Source organism: Dermacentor albipictus, unplaced genomic scaffold (genome assembly GCF_038994185.2).
Source record: "Dermacentor albipictus isolate Rhodes 1998 colony unplaced genomic scaffold, USDA_Dalb.pri_finalv2 scaffold_17, whole genome shotgun sequence".
Classification (NCBI taxonomy): domain Eukaryota; kingdom Metazoa; phylum Arthropoda; class Arachnida; order Ixodida; family Ixodidae; genus Dermacentor; species Dermacentor albipictus.
In genome coordinates, this window is record NW_027225571.1 from 5,261,134 (window position 1) to 5,282,403 (window position 21,270).

General features: G+C 44.9%; 2 long non-coding RNA genes across 2 annotated transcripts in view; one reads left to right on the top strand and one right to left on the bottom strand.

Moving 5' to 3' along the window:
* The window catches only part of LOC139052006 (uncharacterized), a 36,941-nt gene extending 23,814 nt beyond the window's left edge, over positions 1-13,127 (top strand). The window contains exon 4 of the long non-coding RNA XR_011509652.1: positions 8,388-13,127. This is a non-coding gene — a long non-coding RNA (uncharacterized lncRNA). The remainder of the gene's footprint in view (positions 1-8,387) is intronic.
* The window catches only part of LOC139052007 (uncharacterized), a 48,898-nt gene that overhangs the window by 25,933 nt on the left and 1,695 nt on the right, over positions 1-21,270 (bottom strand). Inside the window, exons 2-4 of the long non-coding RNA XR_011509653.1 lie at positions 19,434-19,541; positions 17,903-18,023; positions 13,388-13,500 (exon numbers count right to left, since the gene is read on the bottom strand). This is a non-coding gene — a long non-coding RNA (uncharacterized lncRNA). The remainder of the gene's footprint in view (positions 1-13,387; positions 13,501-17,902; positions 18,024-19,433; positions 19,542-21,270) is intronic.

Genomic DNA, 21,270 nt, shown 5'->3' on the forward strand with positions numbered 1-21,270 from the left:
TAAAGGATTTAATTTTTTTTTTCTTAATCTGCTTTTTCGGACACCTGTTTATTCGGACATTTCCGCAGTCCCCGTGAGGTCCGAATAAACGGTTGGCGACTGTAGTTACTGAGGGTGTTTATAGTAGTGCTTTGTTTGTACTTGAAGTCTGGCAGCTGATGTGGTTCTGGCATTATCTGGCGTGTATGCTGTATCTAAGGTTTGAACTTTTCAGCTTTTACTTTCTGTAAATTCAATGGACTATCTTTGGTGTTTGTTTCGGAAGGCATTTTTCTTTTTGGTAAACCTTACTTCATATTAACATCTCACTGGCTTTCTCAGTGAAACTATGTGCAATTTTTGTGCAGTAGAAAGTCACTTAGTGTATGTCTTGACCTTTTTAGTACAATCAGTCAACTTAGAAATAATGCACATAGGGCTATAACCACCGCAAGAAATGCAAGTACAGTCGCTGACCGTTTATTTGGACCTCACGGGGACTGTGGAAATGTCCCAATAAACAGGTGTCCAAAAAAGCAGATTAAGACAAAAAATGAAATCCTTTATTTCCACGCACTTATTCACGCTTGGCAGTAGGCTTGAAGAAATCGTGAATGCTGCTGCACGCTGTTCTGTTTACGCGCAATCGGATAAGGCTGAATCTCGGAGAGGGTCGTACGGTCACTATAGGCGGCTGGAAGCAGTCACTGCTTGTACACGTTCTGCATGCGACGGCAGTGTAGCACATGGTGCGTCATCTTCCGACACGGAGTCATCGTCCGGCGGTGCAGCACGAACCTGACGAATAATCTCGCCATCGTCGAGTTCTGTGCATGTCAGTACAGCAGTGTCAGCACCTGTGAAACTGTCAAATGAGACTGTGTCCAGAATCGCAATGCAACCACTGCGCAGGTCTCGCCAGAACATTTTCCACGTCAGTAGGGAGCACATCGGAAGGCGACAAATCTTAGGCCTCCCGGCACCCGCTTGCAGGCATTCCCTAGCGCAGTCTGCGCGGGCACTGACGGCGCCATTAGACACTTGACGCGATGTTTCCGTATGCCGCGTCGGATCACCGGAACCTTGACACAGCACACAAAGCAAACACCACCAGCCGACACCAGTCGCACAAACGAAGAATGTGGCCTACTCGCAGCGTTGTGCGCGAAGAAACAAATCAGCTGCTGGATTGTCTTGACATGGCTTACTAAGCTGAAACCAGAACTGCTGTAGAGCCACTCTATTGAACCAGGCAGAAACGATGATGATGAACGGGGATTTCCAGTAGCGCCACTTCGTGGGGCAGCACGGAAGCTCCGTTCAAAACAAAAATGGCGTTCAGCAAGTCGAATCATGCACCGGTCAGAGTCGGTGCATGGTGCTCTCGATCGAGTTGGCTCGAGGAGTGTCCGAATATTCAGACGAGAGGTTGCAAGGTGTCCGAACTTTCAGCAGTTGTTATACGTCATGGTCTATGAGGAGAATGGCGGTGCCGCGCAGCAGACCGAATAGAGCATGTCCGAATTTTTGGAGTCCGGAAAATCAGTCGGCGACTACAAACTGAAAATCGCTTTGTCTCATTATCCTTGGATTGAAAAAAAGGAGAGGGTCATCATGTCTGCATATTGACTGGAGTGGTAGAACTTCCACTGAAACATAGTGTCAGGCAGAAAATGACGCTCTTTTGTGATGCTTATGCATGTCTTCATGTCAGTTTCATTACTTCCTTGTCAGTTTGCTTACTTTAGTGAACATCACCGAGGGATCTTGAAAAATTGGGAAAACAAAATGGCATGAGAAAAAAAAACGACTGTAAATTGTAGTGGCAGCACTTTATGTACAGTACGTGATGGAGCCCATGCACCTTGCATAGACTAGTGACAAATTTCCATTGTTGCGACTCGGCATGTGTGCAGTCATAAGTATTATCAATCAAAGATAAAGCCATGATATTGTGTTATTTTCCTTTGCAAGCACAAGTGTCATTCTTAAAGGGAAGCTGAAAGGTTTTCCAGAAAAAATGAGTGAACATCTGTACATAATGGTTTTCAACCCTCCGAATTCGAATATCGTATCGAAATTGAGCGAAAGAAAGCGCAAATATATTTTATTTCGACGAAAAGTGCAGCAGCGGACACGCCCAGCTCGCGCGTCTCGTTTCCGCCTGTGATTGGTCGGTGCGCCTCATGACGTCAACTCTGCCGCTGCCTACCGCTGCTGCTACACATGAAGCGCGGTGCCAGGTAGTTTGGTGCTGTTTTTCTGAGACGGTAATGGAAAATTTAGAGAGACTGCGTTTTTCTGAGGAGTTCGGCGTTACTCCCTACATGTACGAGCCGATTGCGAAGAGCCGGCCTCCTCTCGAAGAAGCAAACGATGCTGGTGCGAGCAGTGCTTTCGACGCGAACGAAAGCTAAGTCTTGGGATCTCCTCGTGTTGGAAATGCTCTTTGGTGAGTACGTTTTTTGCAAAGCAATCTAGTGATCTCGCCGATCTTTCGCCGATCTAGTGAACTCGTTTCCGGTCAAACAACTGTAGTGTTGTGTTCTTGCATGCCTCCTCGTGGAACGTAAGCGGGGATGCGATCGTCGGTATTTGTGCGCTGTCCAAAGCTGTCGGCAATCTACAAAGATGGTTTAAACGCGTGAAAAGCTTCCCGGTTCATGCAGTACGTGTAGTGACCTTCATCTGTTGACTACCACTCACGTTGATTACCACTCACGTTGACTACCACGCACGTTGACTACCACGCACGTTGACTACCACTCTAAATACACGGAGACGCACCAACAAAGGAATGCAGGGTCGATCGAAGCAGATTACGATGGCATGCACGCAGAAACAAGCGCGGTCAGGCACGGTCACGGACGCTGCGAAGGAACGAAGCAGAGTTGACGTCACAACACCGCGGTTTCCGGTCTCCGCTCCGCTCGCTCACTCAAAGGGGGGCGGAGCTACAGCGCAATTTCAACCGACGATTACGTCGCTCCTAATTGAAAAAAAAAAAAAACCCCAAATTTTACCTACACGGTTTATAAGGTTCCCGCATCCGTATATGAGCGTCTTATTGAATTCGACAGACTCTTCAGCTTCCCTTTAAGCTGATATTATGGCCTGAACATACGGAATTTTTGCAAGTGCATTCAAAGCCACATGCTGATTGTTCATATTCATCTTGTTGTTTCTGCAATATTTTGTTCTCTAACTTACCGATATTCATAAATGTGCATTCAGCACATGGGCTTTCGCATGCAGCATCTGAGAATTTGCCTCCCTTTTTAGCTACCTTTGCCTTTCATCTGCACTGAAGCTCGAGGGTTGGCACACGCACAGCAGGTGTCTCATATTAGCATAATATACACACTGACATTTAGCTGATGCCTGAAGCATACGAGATCGCAGCCCACGTTCAGTCACTTGGAGTCGGACATAGTACTGGGTGGACGAGTCGGCATTCCACTGAACCACTAAACTGCCCAGGATAGCCACACGTAAAAAAATTCCCTAAAATACTGTATATACTTGTGTAATAGCTACAGGTCTTTTTCCGAGACTTGGGGTGAAAGTCGGGCGTGCTGCCATTAAACTGAGAAACCCATGTTTTTTTTTCCATAAATATTTTCTGGGGTACTTGCCTTTATTGAACTACAGTACTTGCTCCTACTGGCTCTGGCTATTCTTGGACGTTCCCATAGCGCGTCGCATGCCAGCTGGAATAAATGGTGATGCCCCACAGATCAGTGATGGCAGCATCTCGGAGGCTGTACTTTTGCTATTGCCAGCACCAAGAAGTCGGCACGGCTGCCTTTTGTTTTCTCACCAATTAAAAAAAGAAGGAAACTTAGGAATTCTCACACTACACTACAGCTAACATTGCCAACCTTCTCAAAAATCAAGAGTGTGGCTTATACACGGGGAATTCTTAAATATATTTTTGGAACATTATTTTTATAAAGTGCTGGGTGCGGCTTTTACCCGGCTGAGGCCATTACACAAGAATACATGGTATGTTCCAAGTCATCAGGCTAGTCTTCTTGTTTACTACAGATTCCTCACATAGAGTGGAAGTGTTAAGCAACTACTATTGAATGCTTGGGAAACTGATCGTACAGTGCTCAAAACCTGTTGCAGGTTTTCTGAAAATGTTTATTCGTGAAGATTCTTGTAAAACAAGCACATCAAGAAAAGGCGAGGCTGCTATCATCGCCTTAAAATGTCAAGTGGATTACTAGTTCCAGGTTGTTCAGATATTTAGCAAAGGATCCGATGGGGATTTATTCAAGATACAGAAGCAGCTGTTCATGTACCTCATACTGCATGGCACACAGACATACTTGAATGATGGCTTTTCTATCTTAAACAATGGATTCCTTTTAACACCTCCTCATCATCATCAGCCCAACTACCGTATTAACACGATTGTAAGTCGACTCGAATGCAAGTCGACCTCCCCATATCCTCCGCATACCCAAGGGAGCATTCGATAACGAAAATTTATTAATAGCTGACATGGTCACTGGACTACTCATCTTCACTAGTGCTGCCATCGTCATCGTTGCTACAGTCCCACACTGCATCGTTGTCCCACGAAATTTCACATTTGGCAAACGACCATACCACGACATCTTGTGGAATAGCAGCCCACGCCGAATGCACCCAACCACACGCAGTGGCCTGGAAGCCTCTTTTGACAGGTTTGGTTGGCGTAATTTCGCGGTCTTCTGCCGCCAGCCACTCATACTCACGGCGGAGCAGGTCCTTAAAAGGCGAAGATCCGGGCCTGTTTCATGACCATGTCGCACTTCACTGGCAGGGACCGATGGCACATTTCAGCAACGTACGCCGCAAGCTTAGCCTACAGCTCCGGAAAGCCTCCAGACTTCGGCACGTCGGAAATTCCTCACTTGCCGTCACAGGTGAAAATTTCGCTTCGCTGCAGTCGCCACTCTCGCACTACCCACTCAGAAACATGGAACTTGCAGCCCGCTGCGCAGCGATTTGTTTTTTCGGCGTAAAGGATGGCAGCCCTTTTGAACGCTGCTGTGAACGAGTGCCGAATGATTAGTGGGCCTGGAGCACTCATGACGACTGAGGAAGCATAGAAGTAGCACGTAGGCGGCAGTCGAGTGGAACGCGTCAAACCAATGCCTTTCGTCAAGAAAGCAAAGCGAAACAGGCAAAGAGAAACCGGCGAGCGGTGTCTGCTCTTTCATGAACTACCGATGCTCCCTGCAAGCGCCGCCGTTCTGAGGCTGAAGCCGCGAATGGAGCAGCGGCGTTTCCATCAACTATAGACACCCTCATGAGTGTTGTGTGCACTGTAAAACTCACAAAAATGTTGAAAAACTCTTCCGAGAAGCGAACAAACATGCAGGATAGCAAAAAGCTACGGGTGGGGCCATAGAGCAAACATAAAATTGTAACTACATTGTAGCTCCCGTTGGTCTCGCTTTTTTGGCGGTGCCATGTTTCAGTTTCGACTGTAAGTCGAGCCCTCACTTCGGATTTTCAAATTTAAAAAAGTGGTAGACTTACAATCGTGCAAATACGGTGTGTTCACTGCAGGACAAAGACCTATCCAATATTTCTCCAATTATTTCTGTCCTGTGCCAGCTGCGCCCAGCTCACCTCTGCAAACTTCCTAATTTCATCTGCCCACCTAGTAGTTCTTTGGCACTCCCTGTTACTTCTCCTTTCTCTTGGAATCCATTCCATTGTCCTAAAAGACCATTGGTGATCTTGCTTCAAATCGTATGCCCTACTCATGCTCATTTCTCCTCACTTTCAGCTGGGATAGCATTGGCTTATTTGTTCCCTGACCCAGTAGCTCTCTTCTAGTCTCCCAACATTACACCAATAATTTTTGTTTAATTGTCCGCCATGCTGTCCTCAGTATTATTTCAATCCTTTTCGTTCAGTTTCTGCACCAGAGATTACTAGACAAGATACAGCTGTTATATACTTTCCTCTTAAAGGGCCCCTCACCAGGCCCCATAGCAAATTTTGGTTATAAGCTGGAAGTTGTTACGTGTCCTCAAGGGAGCGCTCTGCCATAAAAAATTTTCAAATCACCTCATTAATAGCAGAAATAGAAATATTTCAGTGCCACGAACCCATGATTTCAGAAGGTGTGCTCCACTGCCCGGCAAGACACTGTCTCCAATAGCCCTGTCTAGCCTCCGCAAGTGAATTTCTTTCCCTGCGTTCTCCCATACCGGACCTCTAGGATCGCGTGACGCATGCGTCACAGGCCCCACCTTGATTTTTTTTTCTTCTCGTTTTTTTTTTTCCATTGCTGCGCACTCCCGCCGATGGCGTTGTGCACTAGCTGTGGTGATTGTCTGGTTTCACACAGCGCACGATTTTGCGCGCTGTGCACCAGGACAGATGGCTAGCAGTATAATTCAGTGCTCCATGAATACTGAGGCAGAACAAGGATTGCAGAGTGCAATCACGCGCTGGAACACATGGAAACTGGCATAGCTTTGGTACCTGCGCATGTAACTGCATCTCTTTTTTGCTTCAGTGCAAAGTAAAACAAAAAACTTGCAGGCATTCAGTTTGTGTATTTTATTATTTTTCTGAACTTCAATTCGTCAATTCAAGCAACAGATCACACAAATAACAGATGTTGCCTTGAATAATTCTCGAAGCCGCGTGTCGCCACGAGCAATGTCACACTGCGGACATGAGTACGTAGAGGCAGCGTTACTAGTACCTCACCATCGAGCTCAGAATGTGGTCGCCATGAGGGAAAGAAGAAACGGCGTTGGGATTGAAATTTCAGACCTTTCCGTGGTCTGTAGCGATGCAATTCTTTGCAAACACAATCATTAGTGCGCATTGTATGCTCTGCGCTTGTCAGGCTTGATGAGGGGCCCTTTAAGGGATACTGGCAAGCTGCGGTTCATAATCTGAGAGTGCCTGCCAAATGTGTTCTGCCCGATTCTTACTCTGATTTTTTGTGGGATAGTAAAGCTTCTTTGATTTATTATTGTTAAACGCTACACCCATGTTACATGGGTGTAGGCGCACCATCATGATCTTGCAGAAACTACAGTGGCAAGCATTATGGTCAGCCATTCATCGCAAAGAGCATTGCAGCAAGCCCAGGGGAGCTTGTCAATCCCAGCCAAATTCATTATTGGGCCAGTTCAGGTAAATTGCAGCGAAAGGAAATATGGGATGTTCCGACGCAAGTTTATACATTTCGATGCGGCAAAGTTAGAAAAGCAAGGTCAGTTGGAAAAGCTTTCATCATAAAACCATTTAGGCAAGATCACCATGGCTTACACATGTTGCTTGTGTCATATTGTTAGATCGTCTGTGCAACTTTTTGTTTCTGCAGGTCATAGTCCTAGCTGGCCACACATACACACAAAAAAAAGACAAGAAAAAAACTAAAAAAAACCAGCGTCATCACTACATGTCGAGTCGTTGAGTATGTAAGCAGTGCATATGCTGAATCACAGAGGTGATTCAGCATATGCACTGATTCAGACATCTCGCCACCAGTCTATGCGAGATGTCTGGGTTCTATGTGAATTGTTCTTAAAGCAATAGCACTGTTTTTCCCCATTGTGGGCTGCTTCCTGAGAGCTGAAATGTCATTTCAGTTGTTTTTTTTAGTAGGAGCTGTTTCATTTGCCACCATGTACCTTCCTGACGAGACTGGTTTGTATCGAACTCCTGATTTCGAGCCTTGAAAAAAAAAAAAATGCTTGCCTGAATGTTAATGACAGTAACTATTTATTTAATGCCATAACGGGATCTTGCTAATGAGTGCCATAGCAAAGGTATTTGGTTTGCATGATGAGAGGTCTGAGAACAGTTTCAACTAACATTTCACCAAAGTGCACTGCAGTGCATTTTCCTGTCAGCTTTGTGGGTGCGGTTCACAGAGGCCTTATGCTGTCCCTCAAGTCACTTGAAAATGCTTCTCATGAAGTCCTTTATAGTGTACGTGTCACAAGTTTGAATTAAGGGGCAGACAAATTTTTAGATTTTATTTTCTCAGCAATTAATGCATCTTTTGCTGCCACACAAATGTCAATGAATTGGGAATGTGCCACAATATGTATTTCTCCTAAGAGCAACAATGTGGGTGGAGTTGTTTTCAGTATGCCTTTAACACCCAGTGATGGTGTTCAGTGAAGTTTTAATCCCAGTAACAAAACACTAGGCTTGTTAAAACCTGATACATGTAATCATTTAGGAAAGGATAATTTTGTCTTGGAAGTTGCTTGTTTTGCACTGAACATGCACTGGAGACCACTGACATGTGGGCTTTAAAGATCAAATTTCGGGGTGGTTGGCGGGCAGCAATCTTCTTATTTCTTTGAAGAAAATAGATATTTTCACTGTACCAAGTGTAACTGCATTCTATCCTTGCTTTATAACCATTGCAGGTGTCAATCCTGGCAGGGGAACCAAGGTAGAGCGCACCAAGAAAAAGCAGCATTGCCTGTCCCCAAAAGTGGCTTCCCTCGTCACATCGTTGCAAGACTATGACTTTTAAGTGTTCTGTAACTTGAAAACATTCTATATCAATGCACTGTGATAATGTAACAACTTGTGGCATGCCTTATACCTTGTTTCTACCTCACTGCTTAACCCTTTCGCTGTCACGGACGTACGGGTACGTCATCGCGCTTCCCCCCCACAGTGTCACTGACGTACCGGTACATTCTCTATCGTGCGTTCAAAATTTCGCGCCTGAGCGCAAAGCTGGCGCTCCTGGATTGGCCACGCTATCTGTTGACTCTTTCTACAAGTTCGTATAATCGCCCCGACCTGTCTAAGTCCATGTTGTGAAGAGTACGGTGCGACTGCCACTCCCCACTTTCTCTTTGCTGAGTGGCGCGGTGGCTCCGCGTTCGCTGGATCATGCATCGCGGGCTTGTGGTTATGGGTTCAAGGGTTGTTCTGCCTTCTCCGCTGGTTTGAAGGTTTTTATTTTTCTTCTGTTGGTGTGTCTGCTACGGCGTGTCAAGTTCAGGCGCACGTGCCGTTGCCTCTCCGAAAAGAGTGACTCGATTGCTCCTTTCGCTCTCTCGCCGCACCCTCGCTTCCGACTTGCAGCAGTAAACGTAAAGCCCTTCGAACTTTGTTTAGCCTTTTTCCATCTCCCTCTGTCTTCTTGTTCACGCAACGTCCCATTTTTCTTGTGCGGGTGACTGAAAGCACATCCTCCTCCCTCCGCGCGGTTACTTTCGGATGGCTGAGCGCGCGGGACCTTCGTCTGCTCATTGGAGCGGTGGCTCAATTCCGATTCAGAATACGAGTTGAGCTCGGATTCGGACTCGGACAGAGTCACATGCGAGGAAGAGGGTTCCGCATCGTCAGATTCGGATGTTGAACGGATCTTATAGTCAGGCTGATGATGATGATGTTTACTAACAGCTGCAGAACACTGAAATGTGCATATTGCATTGACTATGTTATTTGTATACCAATTATAATCAAAAATAAATTGCTATGTTCATTCCCTGTTATGCTCGTTCCCTGAAACCAATCCGACACTGGGGGTGCGTCACGGCCAGAAAGGTCCGACAGCGAAAGGGTTAATGCAGTACTAGTCGCAAGCAAGGCGCCGTTTGCCCAAGTCACTTTCCTTATACATATACTTGGCGTTACAGTTTAGTGACTGGTTGTATACATTGTAGTACTGCTGTCTCTATCCTAGTAATATTTTAATTTTCATATTGTAGTTGCAAGGTTGGACATACTGAGTGGGGTGACACAATGTTTTTGGTTGCACTGTGATAATGTAACAACTTGTGGCATGCCTTATGCCTTGTTGTTTGTATCTCACTGCTTAATGCAGTACTAGTCTCAAGCAAGGCACAGTTTGCCCAAGTCACTTTCCTTATACATATACAGTCAAACCTCGATATATCGAACACGGATATATCGAATTATTGCGTATATCGAACACTTTCTATATCACGTGGAAAATCGCATGCATTTTGAATTTTTTATTTCGAATGGGGCCGGATGTAAAATGGATATATCGAACTCCGCCGCCCCAGACCAAGTGCGCTCTGTTGACAGGAGGCGAGCTTTCCCGCAACACTCTCGAAGATAGCGGCGGCGCGATGGGTGTTCCAGACTGCTGCGTACAACAGCTCCCACATCGGTTGCGCCGAGGGCGCCATTTGAACGTAGCGGCGTACACACGCGGCGGCTTGGAGCCAGCCACGGTCGGTCTCGAGGGAAGCGCGCGCTCCCCGGCCGTGAGCCAGCCCGGCCGCCTCCATCACGCGCGCCCGCGCCCCCGCCGTGCGCGCGTGATCGAGGCGGCCGTGGAGCCAGTTGGAGCGCTTTGTCGGTGCTGAGCCACACAGCATGTGCATTGAGGACTTCGTTGGCGGTGACGACAGCACCGGAACAGTGGCGGAGTTAACAGACGTGGAGATCGCGGCAGAAGTGATTGCAGAGCGGCCAAACGACGACGCTGCCGAGGCTGATCCAGCAAGCGCTGATGTTGCCCCGCTCCCGACTGCAACTGAGGCTGTAGCTGCTTTGGCTGTTGTACGCCGCTACTGCGGCGCAATAGAAGGCACTGGACCGTCTCTTGTGGATCGTTTGGACTACGTTGAGGACGCCGTGGTCAAGCACGCAGTTGCCAATATGAAGCAGGCTACGCTGCTTCAGTACTTTCAGCGAACGAAATAAATACTTTGTTTCAAGCTTCATGTGAGTATCTATTGCGCCACGATTGGTTCATTAATTGATTTGTGCTAGTTTTTGAAGCGTTTTCTACGCGATTTTATATATCGAATTCTGGCTATATCGAACTATTTTGCGATCACCGCGCTGTTCGATATATCGAGGTTCGACTGTACTTAGCGTTACAGTTTAGTGACTGGTTGTATACATTGTAGTACTGCTGTCTCTATTCTAGTAATATTTTAATTTTCATATTGTAGTTGCAAGGTGTTGGACATACTGAGTGGGTTGACACAATGTTTTTGGTTGCACTGTGATAATGTAACAACTTGTGGCATGCCTTATGCCTTGTTTGTATCTCACTGCTTAATGCAGTACTAGTGGCAGGCAGAATTGATGCTTGTTGGGAGAGTTGGTGATTTTTAAGTGCTAAAACAAGATGGGACAAGAAAGAGCACCCAGCTTGAGCACTCGCCTTCAACTGTTTGTTTCTTGCTGTTTTCATCTATAGATATATGCATGAACCATCAGCACGAAACTGAAAAGCACAATCGATAAAACTCAAGCCTTTGCTGATTGCCAACGATCTGAAACGTGACCTCATTTATCATAGTTGCAGTGATACCTTATTCACACACGTTACTTGCACATGCAGTATTCAGTGCCTCGATAAGCTCCCTAACTTGCTTGTCTTTGTGACGGTTGTATAAAGGCTATAAACAGGGACAAGGTGCCTGAGAGAGGCTGGCCTTATCCCTGTTTATGACCTTTATACCACAGTGTGCTATTCCATCTGTCAGCCCCTTTCTTGATTTTGGACTTGTGACGGTTGCTAATCCGACTGTTCAAACAAAGGCACGCATGGCCTAGAACAGCCCCATCGCCTAGACTGCGTCCTGCATTGACGGCAGTGCAAGCTACATTGATTACAATATTAATGAGAGGATCCAGGGCCACCTCAGCCTGCACTGCCATCAATGCGGGACGCAATCTAGGTGACGGAGCTGTTCTAAGCCACAAAAAGTAGTGGGTTAGCGAGGCTATTGAGGCAATGAATATTGCACGTGCAGCTAGCAGCTGTGGGATCATTCCATCGGTGGCACTATCAAGAAAAGAGCCGAGCTGTACCGGTTGTTGGGTCAGTCACCTTGATTCTTGCTTTCAGTTTCATGCTGGCAGTTCATGTGTGTATTTATACGTGGCAACATCAAGGAATAAACAGTTGAATGTTGGCACTCCTGTCGTCTGCTCTTTCTTGTCCCATCTTGTTTCACGCTGTTTTAGCAGTTAGTGTGAAGCAAGGCACATTTTGCCGATATGCACAATTTTCCTTACGCATATACTTGCCATTACTGTTTCTCGACCGGTTGTATTCGATGTATAACTATTTTGATTTTTATATTTACTGTAGTCTCAAGATTAGACGTACCAGTTAGAAGGACCCAGTTGTTTGCTTTTGGTTACACTGTGATAATGCAAACAGCCTGTTTCATGCCTTATGACTTGTTGCTCGTATCTCACTGCTTCATGCAGTACTAGTGTCAAGGAAGGCATCATTTGCGAATTTGCACAATTCTTCTAATGCATATACTTGCCATTACAGTTCAGTGACCAGTTGTATATTCATTGTATTGTACTACTATTTTCATTTGCATAATTATTTTATTTGACAAGATTGATTCACCCTACTTAGTATGTCCAATGTTTTGGTTATACTGCAATAATGCAAAAATCCTGTGGATGCGTTATGTTCTATTGCTTGTACTATCTCACTAGCTGCTTTATTCTGTACTAGTGTCGAGCAAGGCACATTTGCCCTAGACACTCTTCATGCGCATATACTTGCCATCGCACTTTAGTGATTAGTTTGTCTTCATTGTACAGGGATTACTTTCTGTGTTGCAGTCATGGTATTGTATTGCCATTTTAGAGTGAATCATATGTGCTCCTGTATACACACCGTTACTGCATACCTTATTAGCAGCTGTCCCATATAGGGAGTGCAGGAAGGGCAATTTTATTGCCTTTTTTTCTTCGGTCACCTATCTACCATTTACCTTACTTATGTGAATCTCGAAGACGTAGTAAATTACTAGCCATGATGACATTGTTTAATATTGCACCTGCATTTATCACTATTGTTCAATACTTAAACGTGCCATTTCTAGCAGTCCCATAGAAGCAGTGAAATGTCTCATTGCACTGAAACATGGAAGCAGTTGTAATGTTCTGTTATGTATGCATACATAATATTCTGTATTATGTATATTAAAAGGCGGCGCGGAAGAAAGTGTGTGAAATGACAGAAAATGGAGCTTTACAGAATTTTTCTGTCATTTGCCGACAGAAAAACTTGTGAAATAACAGAAAAACAAGCACAGAAAACTCAACTTCACAGACATTTTCTGTTAGTCGCAAACAGAAAAACTTATGAAATGACCAAAAAATGTTAAGACAGAAAACGTAGCGTAACAGAAACTTTCTGTCAATTTCACAGAAATTCTCTGTTAGCTGCAAACAGAAAAACTGTGAAATGACCGAAAAATGTTAAACAGAAAACATAGCGTAACAGAAACTTTCTGTCAATTTCACAGAAATTCTCTGTTAGCTGCAAACAGAAAAAATCTGTGAATTGACAGAAAGAAGGAACAATAGAAAACAAAGCATAACAGAAATTTTCTGGCAGGCCAGCTGCCAGAAAATTTGGTTTTTTCAATAAAAATTTCTTAGAGTGTACCTTGTGAAAGCACAGTGGTGCCTGGATGTTGTGGGACCAGCTCGGACGTGGAGATCAGCACTGATCAGCAACACTGCAGTCTGCTTACAGCTTTTCTGCAGGCCCAGCCACACCTGCATTAAAACAGCTGAGCTTGGTGTCACAAGAGTACTGTATTTACTCGCATAATGATCGCACTTTTCTGTAAAAAAAAAATGGTCACAAATTCAGGTGTGCGATCATTACGCCGGTTAAATTTCATTTCATTTCATTTCATTTTATTACCTTAAAGACCCCATTCGGGGTATTACATAAGGGGTGGTTAACATGTGAACATAGGAAAAGGCAGGTGTTACATTGAAATACAAGTTTCAACAGTTTCTAGAAATTGTGAATGACATGTGATGGCAGCGACATTAATGGGTAGGTCGTTCCAGTCCTTGGCAGCTCGAGGAAAAAATGATGATTGAAAAGTGACAGTTCGTGTTCGAGGGCGAGAAACTTGGAGTTGATGGCTGGTGCGCTGTGACATGCGTGAAGATGATGGCGTGACGTAAGGCGGGCGGCTTAGTGAGCAGTAAAAAAATTTGTGATAAAGAGAGAGCGTGGCGATGCGACGACGAAAAGCAAGAGATGCCAAGCTAGATTGTGCCTTTAAGTGTGAAACGCTGATGTTATATGAATATGAAGAATGGATGAATCTAGTCGCACGATTTTGAACCGACTCGAGTGCATTGATGATATATGTTTGATGAGGGTTCCAGATGGCGGCGGCATATTCCAGTTGTGGCCTGACAAATGATTTGTATGCGAGTAGTTTGACGTGCTGTGGAGCATGACGAAGATGACGCCTCATGAACCCAAGGGACTTGTTTGCTGACGAGATTACGTTAGTAGCATGCGCATTCCAGGAAAGGTCGTGGGACAGGGTTACGCCTAAGTACTTATAGGTTAGAACTGATTCTAGTGGGACGTTTCCAATTGTGTAAGTAGACAGATAAGGATTACGACGGCGGGAAATTGAAATAAATTTGCACTTGTTAGGGTTCAAGGCCATTTGCCAATGGTTGCACCAGTCCTGCACATTATTAAGTTCATTCTGGAGAGATGCTTGGTCAGAGATGTTAGTCACAGTACGATAAATCACACAGTCGTCAGCGAACATACGAATAGGACAAGATACATGCAGCGGAAGATCGTTAATGTATATTAAGAAAAGAAGCGGTCCTAAGACTGAGCCTTGAGGGACACCTGAAGTGACAGGGAGGGGTTCGGAGGAGACGTTATTGACAAAGACGAACTGGGAACGATTAGTAAGGAATTCTTTTATCCATTGTACTACAAGAGGATCCAAGTTCAATCTAGATAATTTTATTAGCAAGCGGTTATGAGGCACTGTGTCAAAAGCTTTAGAGTAGTCTAGAAAGATTGCATCGGTTTGAACGTTGTTATCAAGATTAACGTGGAGATCATTAAGGAAGATAGCTAGTTGTGTTTCACATGAAAGCCCTTTACGAAAACCATGTTGTGAAGGATGAAAGAAGTTTTCCGAGTCTAAAAAGTTCATGATATGCGAGTATATGACATGTTCCATGATTTTGCAAGGAACACTAGTTAATGAAATGGGGCGGTAGTTTAAGGGGGAGTCTTTGTTACCTGCTTTGAATACTGGAACGACCTTTCCCACTTTCCAATCATCCGGTAAAGTACCTGTAGACAATGATTGCGTGAACAACAGAGTGAAACATGCCGCGGATATATGCTTAGTATTCATTAGGATCTTTGAGTTAATTTCGTCTACACCAGAAGAAGTACATAATTTGTTTTTTTCAATGATTGATAGTATACCATCTACCGAAAATACAATGGGTGGCATATGTGATGTTATGTTAGTAGGTAGTGGAGAGTCTGGAGTGGTAGTTTCTTTTGTAAACACGGAAAAAAATGCTGTGTTGAATATATCGGCGCACTCGGCGTTCGTGGCGGTGTCGCCTGCTGCGTTTGTCACGCTGATGGTACGAGCGTCTTTGGGATTTAAAATGCGCCAGAACTGCCGAGGATTTTGAGTAAGTAGCTTGGGCAGGTCGACGTTATAAAAAGATTTTTTAGCAGTGCGAAGGGCACTCAGGTAGGCGTTCTCTGCCGTGTAGTATTTCGACCAAGCCTCGGTGCTTCCAAGACGCGTGGCTAGCCGGAAGCGACGTTTCTTTTGGTTTTCAAGCTTCTTTAAAGCTCTTCTTTAAATTTCCCGCAAAAAGAATTTTTTTCATCCCGCGTTTGCTGCGGGATGGCAACAGGTCAACAAATAGGTGGCTGCCACTGTATGTAGTGCGGGACACCAAAACAAAAGTGGCGGCCGGCGCAGCAAGCTGAACACACCAAATGCGCCGAACGCAATTTTTTTTTTCTCGCGAGTACATTACGTGCATTGAAACAGTTTCTTCCATATCAGTAATGAATATTATCGTTACTATCGGTAAGTTTGCAGCAATAATATAGCCATGTCCACTATGAGGGGACAGAAACAGATGGGCACGCTTAGCTGCCAGTGACATAGAAAGACACGGCGGGCATGCTGCGGAAACTGCGGCATTTGTCTTCACTACTATCCTAATACAGCACGTTTCCGCTAAGGGTGGGCAAATATCTTAGCTGTGTTACAAGTGTCGGCGTATGGATAGGGTACACTACTAACGTATCAATGTAAACGTGGCTGCTATCGTTGCCGCTCGTGATTTGTTGCGTGCCCACGAGTGCAGATGAGAAGAATCAAAAGGCGCCTTTTTTGTTGTTGTTGACCACAACGATTACAAAGCCCACACATAATAAAGGCAATTTTGGTTGTAGCTTTTTTGTCATGGAAGTGCGGAAAGTGATGAAAGGAATGAAATCGGGCATCTGCTTAAGAATGTTTGGTGCGTGCAGACCGTTTGGTTTATCTTCAAGAGTTGTTCGCGTAGCATTCGACAGATGGTAAGCGCGATCATTAATAGCTAGACTTTGCACATGACATATCGCTGTGGCAAGTTCGGGGTGCGATTATTACACAGGAAATTTAAAAAAAATCAAATTTGGAAGACAAAATTCAGGGCTGCGATCATTACGTGAGTGCGATCATTATGCGAGTAAATACGGTAAATATAAGAAGTGACACTGTGAACAAAGCAATACTTATTAGGTATGAAATGCTGATATTTGCCCGTAGAAAGCTTTAAGTAACAAAGCCTGCAAGATAAGAAAAATGCAATGTATGGGCCATCTGTACAAGAACATTAATCGAAGGTCCCTTCATTTTTTAGTCCCTTCTCCTCTTCATGCATAGATGGCAGTCAGGTTAAGTAAACTGGACCAGATTGCCACATAGTGTAAGCAAAGGTGGTCACTTTGTGGGCCAATTATGATACCATTGCACAACATGCGTCCCTACAGTCGTTTTAATGTGTTCCGTAATGCTAGCCATCTTGTAGGCCCTACAGTGTCAAAGCATCCATAACTCTAACAGCGTTACCCAGTCGGGATAAGCAATAAGTGTCCACAGCAGCACAATTCAGTATATCTATCAGGAGGCTTTCGTTACACTTTTACAACTCTCCTCTTGTGGCTTCATCCCAATTTTTGTCAATACAAGCTTGAAGCCTCTGCACAATCTGAATGCACCAGGGCACTATAAAAAAATAGCACATCTTCCTATCCAATTCCATGTTTAATATAAGGCTGGCAGGTTCACTATGATGTGTAGAACAAACCAAATTGTTCTGGAATCAAGTAATCTTCCACTACCTGTGAAAAAAAAGCATGCAAGAAAGAGTACGTAGAGCACAGGGGTGTTGATGGATATTAAATACCACTGTCGTGCAGTAGACACCACATCGGCAAAACAGGCCAATGTATAAATGACTGGATTTGCAACCATGTTAACTGAATGCTCAGGTCATTTGGTGGTCACTTGGTAGTGCAAAGCTCACTTGCATTATTTTGTTTGAAAACTATGCAACTGTGGGAATGTGTTACGAGCATAGGGCTGGCAAGATTTGTGAGCCTTTCCTTATATGTGTGACAGAGAATCTGCGAGTTGGCTCCCCCTCCAGTGGCTTATGAGGTAGCAAGACTCCTTATTTATCACTGTAAAACAAGTGTCATAGTAGCCATGCCATGTGTCCTTTTGACAGTTGTGTGAGCAACATGCATTGTCGATTTATCTGTTCTTGCCCTTTCACCTCTCACTTTATATTGCTGTGCAAGCAGTAAAATTGGATGGCTGTTAGAGTGTTCTGTCCTGTCACCTCCTCACCTTTCTCATGAATTGTGCGTTAAATAAGGCTTTTTTCTTGGTGAAAGAGTGCTACTTTAAGGCATAAACAAGTTCCATGGCAGTTTGCATTTAAGCATCCTCTGAAAACATGTACATGAGGAACACTGCAAGAAGAACGCTTAAAACGAGAGAACACGAGTGTATTTATCACCAAGGCCAACCCTTGTTTCTTAGCATATTTCTCAAAACTGATACTGAGGTGCAAGGTGTCTATGTGATATTACCTTGACCACGAAGCAAAGCACAGTGGTGCCTGGATGTTGTGGGGCCAACTCAGACGTAGAGATCAGCACTGATGAGCAACACAGTAGCCTGCTTACACTCTTTCTGCAGGCCCAGCCACACCTGCATTAAAACAAGTGAGCTCAGTCTCCCAAGAGTATAATATAAAAAGTGACACTGTGAACAAAGTAATTCTTATTAGGTATAAATAGGAATGAAATGCTGATATTCGCCCATAGAAAGCTTTGAGTTAACAAAGCCTGCAAGATAAGACAAATGCAATGTATGAGCCATCTATGCAAAAACATAAATCAAAGGTCCCTTTTTTCGCTTCTCCTCCTCCTCGTGCATAGATGGCAGACAGGTTAAGTAAACTGGACCAGACTGCCATGTAGTGTACGCAACGGTGGTCACTTCTTTGGGGAGCAGCCTATAGGCTGCTTCTTGAAAGAGTATTAGAAAATGCTAATAATGCATATATGCATTATTCACAAGAGGCCTTGTTTCTCTCAGAATGCCACAGCCAATCACATATTTCAAATAGACCATATTAAAATGCATGCAAAGTACAGCATAGCTTTGAGGGTACCCCAAACTACTGAAATTCACATCAGCCAAGTTCAGCAGACAACACCATAATCAAGCCTCTAGAAGTTGTGCATATTGTTGCAAGTTGACAGAATAATGAGGAAGAGAAGGTGAGGGAGATGGTGCCACTATAGCATAGTTCAAACTCTATACCACATCATGCACAGAAGGGCTAAGAATGCGCAGCTTTCAGTTATGCTCTCACCTGTGACCACTGCACCAGATTGACTGACATGCGTAACAGGCAGTTTGTGATATTACATCCTGCAACTGATCTGACATCAGAGATCAGCTTCAAGCTTGACGCTAAGCTATACTAGGGACACATAATGAACTGGCTACATTAAAATCTAAAGCAAAAGTGTTGAAAGTGTTTGCCAGCCTGTGCACTTCATATTTTACAAAAATTCTAGACAGAAATCCTGTGTTGGAAAGACAGCACGCACTTTCCTAAAGGTTTCTCTCAGCATCCACATTTTTCTATGCATACATTATTAACCATTATTTACCTTGACATGCTGTACACAAGCAGCACACTTGGAAAAGCAGAAACTAACATGTTTTTAGCTCAGTGAGTTTTTCTCAGTGCTTTTGTTACTGCAAACTTCGCCTGCTTCTGGAACGTATCTTAATAAACTTGCCTAAAGCAAGTGTCCCTCTGGTATTTTTGTTAGGGATTTTTCATTGCTAGCAATTAAGAAAGCAGCATAAGCGCCATGACTATTTTTTACGTGCATTTTCGCAATCCTATGCCACCCCACTTCTCAACAGCTTTAGAACATCTTCACTAATAAAACTTCATTCTCATTACTTAATGGAACATTAGTAAAATTGTAGAATAGCAAGAATTTATAAATTGCATGAGAGACTCAGGAAAGTTGGCAGGTACCAAATACACGAACAGACACTAGAACACATAAATGGCTGTGACCGTTCTGTACGTACCTTGTCAAAGCAGCAGATCAGATGCTTTGTCGTGCTGTTCAAGCTGCATAGTGCCGCGGCCTCCTATGTGGTGCAGAGATGCCTCCGTCTCAGGAAATTGTGACATCCCTAAACAATAAATGTTCAGCTCATTGTAATCACTTCTGAAACTGCAAACTTGTGATTTAACAATATCGCGTCAAATTGTGGAAAGCTCTCGTACAGCCAGCTACATGAAGCTGCATCCGCTCAGACATTAAATATTTCATTCTCACATCACAGGCGGTTATTCAACGTGTCAAAGGCACGAAAAGAAACAGAACACTAAACACAAGAAAAAGGGGTATAAGACAATGCGCTACGGCACAGCGATCACTTACGATGCGCCCCGCATCGGACTTAGCGCCCACCTATCACGCGGTGAGCGTCGAGCAACGCAGCGTTCGGCGCGGCAACGAAACGTGCGCCTGAGCGAACGGAACGAACCAAAGAACTCGGTGTCTCGGAGGGGAAACGATCTACGCCAGCCAAACGTCGTGATCGGCACGGGCAGAGAGATAGATAGTAATCTAAACCGGGAGCACGGCGAAGCGTCGTGAGGGGAGAGGGAGTCCCGCGACGCGCCTGGCAGCGGTCCCAATGCGCGCGCGGCGCGCCTCCTGTCGGGGCAGCGCCGTACATTGAGAGGAGGGGGTCTTCTGTTTGCCGCAAGATGGCTCTGCGTGTGCGGAAAGCGCAGAAGAAATGCAGCGGAAACGCACTTCGCAACTCGTGTAATTGTGACTTCTGTACGTTACATGTTCATAATTACCGATATACACCGCAGTATAACTTTCCACGGCTCGTTTCGAAGGCAACACCGCATTCACTAGAGGCGCGTTTGCACCGCTTGAAAGCATCGAACTCGTGGCTGAGTGGTAGCGTCTCCGTCTCACACTCCGGAGACCCGGGTTCGATTCCCACCGGGCCAATCTTGGAAGTTGCTTTTTATTTATGAAGCGCCTGCCGTGATTTATCGCTCACGGTCAACGCCGCCGACGCCGACACCCGACGCCGACGACACCGGCTTTTCTGCGACACGAGCTCCTTAACGCTATCGCGTTAATACAGGTTGCCTTGGTGACAATCAATAAGCATCAAAGTTTGCATACAAGCTAAAATCTTCTCACGAGTCAGATCATTTGGATGCCGTCGCGCGTTAACGTTAGCTGTGAAAACATTTGCACAGCACATCAACGTACTTCTAGAATTGTCTATACGATTTCTTGCTGAGAAATTACGTACAGAAGCAGTGACATTGCTTGAATTTTTGTGCCCGTTCAGACCAAGCGATGCCCCGGCGCTAGCATACTTCATAACAAAAAGAAAATAAACAATAGATGAAGCTCTTAGCAACATCAATCTCGGGGTAATTTTCGCGAAACTTTTTGCTAAATGTGCACTCCGATATCGAACGAACATTTGGGAATCACTGTTATTGTTTTTGTAGCTGTACTAATCATCTTCTGCAGCGCATGACAAGGTGAACCACTACACTACATGAATCAGGACACTACATGAACCATGGGCACGTTGCAAGTGCTAGGCGGCGCCCTGTCTTTCCGACCCCTAGCGCCACCTGACGAATAGTTGCGCGAATGTGGTAGGATTACTCACGGCGTCAGCAGCCCGCGCTGCATGTTTGGCGTCCTGTCAAACGGCAGCGATGGCGCGAATCAGCGTGCCGATAATTTTAACCGGGTTTCGGGAATTACAAGATCTTCATAGCTTTTTTCGTGAAAAGAATTTAGACAAAGGAAGTCGTTTATTTGAAGTGGGGCACGTCTACGCCGTGAGGGAAGTGTTGATCTCGCACTGA